This window comes from Poecilia mexicana, unplaced genomic scaffold, assembly GCF_051168715.1.
Source record: "Poecilia mexicana isolate PSO_F unplaced genomic scaffold, ASM5116871v1 scaffold_19, whole genome shotgun sequence".
Taxonomy (NCBI): Eukaryota; Metazoa; Chordata; class Actinopteri; order Cyprinodontiformes; family Poeciliidae; genus Poecilia; species Poecilia mexicana.
In genome coordinates, this window is record NW_028263388.1 from 25,622,567 (window position 1) to 25,630,306 (window position 7,740).

Below are 7,740 nucleotides of genomic sequence, written 5' to 3' on the forward strand. Positions count from 1 at the left end.
GTTTCCAGCACAAACAGGTCACAGGTAGTGTCCGAGTTCATCTCACGGATGCTGGCGCGTAAAAACCAGCGCCCAGATGGAGTAGTTTTGCTTTCCCAGACAGCGCTAAAGATAATCTTACCTTTAGCAAGTTCAGGATCAGAGGGAAAGGGTTGCAGTTTAGCCTGCTTGAAAGGTGGAGGGGAAACTTCCCAGATAGCACAGAATCATTGAAACAACATTGAATCAATGTCAGCCAGAAACATTGAATCAACGTTGAACGCTGACATTGAAACAACATTGAAAGTGGTCGGTGACTTGTATGTTGAATCAACGTTAGGGTTTCAACCATAACTGACATTATATCAATGTTGATTCAACCATCATCTGTATGTCAACTTACATGCCTATTTGTGTTGATATTACATTAAATCAGTTAGGAATCCACGTTGATTCAACCATCATCTGAACGTGGATCTGCATGCATATTTGTGTTGATTCTACATTGAATCAGTTAGGAATCAATGTTCATTCAACCATCATTTGACTGTGGATCTGCATGCAGATTTGTGTTGATTCTACATTGAATCAATGTTGATTCAACACTCATCTGAACGTGGATCTGCATGCAGATTTGTGTTGATTCTACATTGAATCAATGTTGATTCAACCTTCATCTGAACGTGGATCTGCATGCAGATTTGTGTTGATTCTACATTGAATCAACGTTCATTCAACCATCATCTGAACGTGGATCTGCATGCAGATTTGTGTTGATTCTACATTGAATCAATGTTGATTCAACCATCATTTGACTGTGGATGTACATGCAGATTTGGGTTGTTTTTATATTGAATGAAAGCTAAGGATTTATGTACATTTTACATCTGATAGGTCTACATCATAACATGCCACTAAAAGTTTCTTCACTGGTGTTAAACACTATATTATTGGCAGATGATGCGTAAACTGTGTACAAAAGTTTAAAAATGACAACATGGGTTTGATTTAACATTTTATTTAAAAGAGAAAAGAGGGACAGATCTTTAAACATATTTGATTCCTTTTTGACTGTCAAAACAACAGTCTGTTGTCCACAGAAGAACAGAGTCCATGAAGTTCCCTATGAAGTAGGGAAACAGTACAAGTTGTGGTAACCCCAGTTTGACTCTGGTTGGCGTCACTTTGATTCCTTGTGATGTCTTCCTCTCATTCTGGCGCATAATGAAACCACTTCTTGACAGTTTTGCTGCAGTCCTCAAGAGTCAGCTTTCGGTCAAACTGCAGAGCAACAGCTGAAAAAAATAAAAGTGAGGAAGGTGCCAGTTAGAAATATGATAAACATTTGAAAAGTTCTGAAACACAATGAAAGATTAAACACTGTACTGGTTACAGGTCTGAGAACAAATACAAATCATATAGTTCCCCATGTACACTCACTGTTAAATTAATATCTTAATCTTTCATTGATATTTATCTTAATGTTTACATATACAACTGCATTTACCCATCAAGCTGCAGTATAGTGTAGGATTTATGATATTGATATTAAATCAATATTTAAAATAAAGGGCTGTTTATCAGAAAACCTAACAATAAAACTCAGGGAGGATCAGGTTTATTTAACACACCAGAAACAAATAAATCGAACAAAAGGTGATTTATAGTGTAGTTGGAAAAATTATAATTTATACAGAATAAACTTCCATCAAATAGCTGGTTCAATCTTCCATCAACTACAAATATTTCCAAATAAGTTGATTAAATTCCTTAAAAAGTGTCTATATGCTATTAAAGATCCCACACAAGTAACAATAGTCCAGTTCAATTTAACCAGTTACCAATCCAAGGATCAACAGACTGAATCAGTCATTAGCAGGTTTAGTTCAGTGTTTCACCTGCCTTACATGTTAAGTGTTTCCCTTCTGCCTCACCTGGATTGAATCTGTGGATGATTAACAACCTTCTGCACTTCTTGATGGCTGCAGACGGTCATGTAATCATCTAACTCAGCTGTTCTGGTACAGAGGCTCATTTAAGCACGACCCTAAGCATATCATAATAAAAAGTTAAAAACAAGTGATTACTATCACAACAATTTAAAGCCCACCTGGAGCAGCCAGCCTTACACTTCCTTGTCCACCACATGCTCTCCCAGACCAAACAATAGGCCCCGCCCTATTTTAAAAACTCAAATCCCACAAAATCTCGCAGGATTTCATACTTAGGCCTGGAGTGGTGGGTAGGATGAAAATAATACAAAAGGAGACATGACCTCAACTATTAAAAATATCCGTTTTGCCCCAAAATAACCAGGATTACTATGGGCACAAAACAATGCCCTTATTTTTCAATAAACACATTTAAGATCAAAGTAATATTGAAAAACTTACCATAAAAGTGCTCAGAGGAGAATTCAATTCAGAAGCCGGTAGCAAACAAGCCAGCAGCAAAGTGGCTTTTTGGTTGGGACAAACCACAAGTGTAAAATTGGGGAGGTGGACTGTACAACTCCTAGTACAGACTTGTAGATGTTTTTGTGTCAACACATTATGCACAGTCAGTAATAATATTTACAGACAAGTAAGAAAATGTACAGAAAGGTATGACAACCCACTGTTCTCAACATGTAGTGCTTAATTTGAAACATGATTAACCCCCACCTAGTAATAAAATGTTCTGACCCAGAGCTCAAGGAGGGGGAGGGAAGAAGGGATGAGAGGGGGTAAAGAGGAGAAGGTTGGGAGGAGCGGCTGGGTGGGGGAGGCTTTGGAGGGAGTAGGGGGAGATGAGGAGGTGATGAGGGATCCAACAAACTGCCCAGATTGCACACAACGGTAAATAAACGTTGAATTATAGTTAGAATGGTTGATTTTTGGTTGAGGTCAACAACTGATGGTTGATCAACCATCAAACAACCATCCACCTCCAGCCAAGTAACCAATGTTGAAACTGTTTCATTGAGTCAATGTTGTTTTGTGGTTGAAATCTAATGAATGAAATGCTAATGTCTGATCAACGACTGATCAATGTTGAATCAATGTCAGCTCTTTTGCCACACCCCTTCCCCTCCTCTCCTCCTCATCAGAGCTCTGGGTCAGAGCATTTTATTAGTGAGTGGGGGGTATTACATTCTAAATTAACCTCTGTAAAGGATAGTGGGTGAAGATTCATTTCTGTACATTTTCTTTCTTTTTCATAAAAAAGTCCTACTGACCATTTGTGTGTGATATATTGACACAAAAACATCTACAACTTACTACAAGGAGTAAGGAGTGGAGCGGTCCACCCTCACCATTTACATGAGTGGGATGTCCCAAACACACAGCCACTTCGCTGTTGGCTTGTTGGCAAAAGATGTTAATTCAATGTTGGATTGCCATCATGTGCAATCTGGGCAGGTGCAGGGCTATGGGGGGGGGGGACTGGGGGTGCGGTTTCAAGTCGCTTAAATGTCTGATTATAGACTGAGAAAGTCTACTGCCTGTTGAGAAAGGTCTATTTAATGTTAAAGTTACTTTCCCTCAATGGAATATATACTAGTCAGTCCCAGTGACCGTTTCACTCACGGTTTAGCCGATGTGTTTCCTGGGTAAAGATCAACCAAAAAACGCAGACCAACCTCCCCGCCCCTCGCTTAACAGTTTCTGGTAGCGCAGGCGATAAACGTCAGGGGCCTGGTGATTCGGTAGGGGTCCGGTAATTAGCCCCGCCCCCCGGCCCAACACTGACTTCTTCCACTAGTGAATCTGGGTACAGAACGGAATCACAACTGTGTTGTCAACACATAATGCTTAAGTTAAAATGTGATTAACCCTCACCTAAAAGGGGTTGTGCTGTGGTGGCGCAGGGGTTAAGCACAAACCACAATCAAGGCCTCAGTCCTCAACGCAGCTGTCGCAGGTTCAATTCCTGACCTTGGCGACCTTTGCTGCATTACCCCCCCCTCCCTCATCACCCACCTTCCTGTCAAATAAAGGCCACTAGCCAAAACAATCTTTTAAAAAATGAAAAACCTTCACTTAAAATTAAAGTTGTTTCACCCGATTGAGGGGTAGATGGGCCCAGGTGGGGGGAAAGAGGTGTGTGTGTGTTTTTGGTGGGTGGAGGGAAGGGGGTTGGGCGTTTGAATGGCAGGCGGTGGTGAGGGGTGCAATAAACACCTTACATTGATTGAACACTTTGATTACTAGTTTTTCCCCAAACCTTATCCTCAAGGCAAACTGACCTGCATGCTTTCAGTTCAGCAAAACCTTGTTAATCAAATGTTAATCATAATCATGTGTGCTGAATTAGGGAAATGGCTAAAACTTGCAGGGCAGTGTGCCTGGTGCCGGTGCTGAAAAACACTGGATTCGATGTGGCATTTCAATCAATGAATGTTAATTGGCTAGAATTGAATGGTTGTTTGATGGTTGATCCAGCTTCTGTCATTGACCTGAACCATACATGCAGCCTTTGTGATCATAATTCAACATTGAATTAACATCGTGTGCTATCTGGGTAGTTCTTCCCCAAACCTTGACGTCAATCAAACTGACCTGCGTTTTTTCAGTTCAGCAAAACCCCGTTAATCAGACGTCAATTAATATCATGTGTGTTGAATTAGGGAAATGCCTAAAACTTGTAGGGCCTGGAGGACCAGTGGTGAAACGCACTGGATTCGACGTTGGCATTTCATTTATTTGATGTCAACCACAAAACAACATTGATTCAATGACACAGTTTCAACATTAGTTAATTGGCTAGAATTGAATGGTTGTTTTATAGTTGATCCACCGTCAGTTGTCGACCTCAACCAAACATGCAACCTTTGTGATGATAATTCAACATTGAATTAACATATTTTCCAACAAGCCAGCAGCGAAGCAGCTGTGTGGTTGGGCTATCCCACTCATGTAAACGGTGGGGGTGGACCCCTCCACTCCTTTTAGTAAGTTGTAGATGTTTTTGTGTCAATATATCACACACACAGTCAGTGAGAATTGTTATGAACAAGTAAGAAAATGTACAGAAAGGAATCAGCACCCACTATCCTCTACAGTGGTTAATTTAAATGTGATAACCCCCGCTCAGTAATAAAATGCTCTGACCCAGAGCGCTGATGAGGAGGAGAGGAGGGGAAGGGGTGCGGCAAAACAGCTGACATTGATTCAATATTGATCAGATGTTGATCAGACATGAGCATTTCAGTCATTAGATTTCAACCACAAAACAACATTGATTCAATGACACAGTTTCAACACTGGTTACTTGGCTAGAGGTGGATGGTTGTTTGATGGTTGATCCACCGTCATTTGTCGTCTTCAACCAAAAATCAACCATTAATCAGACTTCGGCATTTCAGACATCAGATTTCAACCACAAAACAACGTTGATTCAATGTCACAGTTTCAACGGTTTGATTGGATGGTTGTTTGATGGTTGATCCACCGTCATTTGTTGACTTCAACCAAAAATCAACGATTCTAACTATTTTTCAACGTTGATTTAACATCATGTGCTATCTGGGTTTAATTTCTCCTTCCTCACCTTCTTCTTCTCCTCCTTCTTCTTCTTGCCTTTCTTTATAATCCTCTGGTTGTGGGGTTGATTTTCTCTTGCGAGGAACTGCCAACCTTAACACTGCCCAGTCGTTGTAGGTCAGATTGCATGTTACTGATGAGGCTGTTAGTTGTTCTTTTTCTTCCTCGAGCTGGTACACAGAGAGTTCTCCTGTTTCATAACGAAAAAGGTATCCCCATTTTCCAGACATTCCATAAGGTTTCAATGGCCACTCCTGTTGCAGGACATGGCATGATGGATTCTGCACTCAGCACAGAAAAAAGGTAGCCTTGCGTGGTGCACCCAATGTGCGGTCTGGGTTCTCATAAACAGAGACTGGTGTCTCACAAAGGAGCGATGTCCCACTGGGTAACACTGTGCGGTGTCGTTTTTTTCCCACGCCGGATGAAGGAGTTTCAGAAGACACAGGGGGTGATCCAGAGGAATCAGGCGGAGGAGGATGCTTGGAGTCCTGGAAGGTGGGAATCTCGTGCTGAATTGAGGATTCGAATGCTGATGGAGGTAGGATCAGATTTCTATCCAGGAGTGTAGAGGATGAAGCATCAGTGATGAAGCAGGGTCTCGTGATGGTTTGTCCATCTGCAGATGAGCCACATGGCAGTCGATTGGTTTCCTGATGTCTTCTCTTTTGAGGCTTTTCTCTTTTAATGCGAACCATTTTTTTTTTTTTTTTGTTTGTTTGTTTGTTTTCTGTGAGAGCAAAGTGGATCTTCCTCTACCAAATGCAACAAGTAGAATGACAGGGCCTCCGAAAATTATTTAAAGCAGAAAAACAGAAATCCCACCCCTTTATCTCTATTGGCTCATTCATAAAAGTGGGCTGGGGAATCTGCCAGGAGCAGGAAGATAAAAGCAGTTGGGGGTGGAGTCTATCTGCGTGAGGGCCTGACCCCTTATTAACCATTTGATATAAAAGAGAAGGTTCCAGAATGCTGCCTGCTTTACATTGATAAGAACTTGATTTATATTATGCAAAAGAGAAGGTTCCAGAATGTTGCCTGTATTATTTTGATAAGAAATTATATGATGCAAGAGAGAGAATATTCCAGAATATTGTCTGCTTTACATTGATATCAACTTAATTTTATATGATGCAAGAGAGAATGTTCCAGAATGCTGCCTGTTTTATTATTGATAAGAAATTAATTTAAATCAAAACATATATTTTTATACGATAAGCATTTTTATGACGCAGATTTAACAGGTGTTTGTGTGCGATAACATCGATTTTGATTTGGGCGTGGCATTTTAATCCATCAAACACGATTAATTAAAATTTGACACAAAGTAGTACCATATATTTTTTGAGGTCATTTTCGCAAGACAGAAATACAGGTGAGAAATAGCACAGTGATTCTTGAGAATAGGGACAAAATGGGTTTTAATTTTCCCATATTTTTTTTTTTATTATTTCTCAACCTTATGTATGCAAATATGACAAATAATGTTTAGAAAATATGAAGATGCTAAGGTACAGGCTCCCAGTTGCGAATTTTTAAAAAAAAAATTACATTTTTAATCGACCTGACCCAAAACTTTGTCATCACCATCTGACAAAAATAAATCTAAAATGATTTTTAAAATACCCCATTAGTGATATTTTTACTCAATTTACAGACAAATGCTTCTCAAGAAATAAAATAAATATTATTTAAAACAAAAAACAAGAAAAAGTCCATCTGATGGAGTTGACAGTGCATGACGGAGTTGACACAGAACTGAAGGTGGTGACAAACTAGTGAGTAAAATGAAAAACTTGGTACATGTGAAGTAATGCAATTCATGTAAAATACATTAAAATGAATTAGTTGCACAATTAAGTGAGATTTGACAACAATTTCACTGAAAGAGTCAGAAAAACTCTGACGGAGTTGACGAAATGCCAAACTACCTCAAATTATGATGTTATTCTGAAGGAGGCCATATTGTAGCTCGTCAGGTCCATGAAATCTTTACAGTTTACCAAAATTAAGCTTTTATTTCACAAAATTTCATCAAAGTTTTGTAAATTGTCAGTTATGGAGTTGACACATCATGGTTGTGACAAACAACTTAGGAATAAAACAGAAGAAAAAACTGAAGAATAACATAAGCCAACCAGAGCTAACTAGCCCTCCTAGCAAAGGAAGAGAAAAGACAACGTCATGGGGTCCTCAGAAGTTCTGGTGCCCCCCAATAATGCCTGATTTTTTTTTA

General features: G+C 39.6%; 1 long non-coding RNA gene across 2 annotated transcripts; it reads right to left on the minus strand.

Moving 5' to 3' along the window:
* Positions 1-981: 981 nt before the first annotated feature.
* On the minus strand, positions 982-3,739 carry LOC148153791 (uncharacterized). 2 transcript variants are annotated; one of them, XR_015761509.1, is made up of 3 exons: positions 2,373-3,739; positions 1,914-2,026; positions 982-1,274 (listed from the first exon to the last, which is right to left on the minus strand). It is a non-coding gene; the product is annotated as an uncharacterized LOC148153791 (long non-coding RNA). The 2 variants fall into 2 exon arrangements; XR_015761508.1 differs by having other exon boundaries at positions 1,914-2,418.
* Between the last annotated feature and the right edge of the window lie 4,001 nt (positions 3,740-7,740).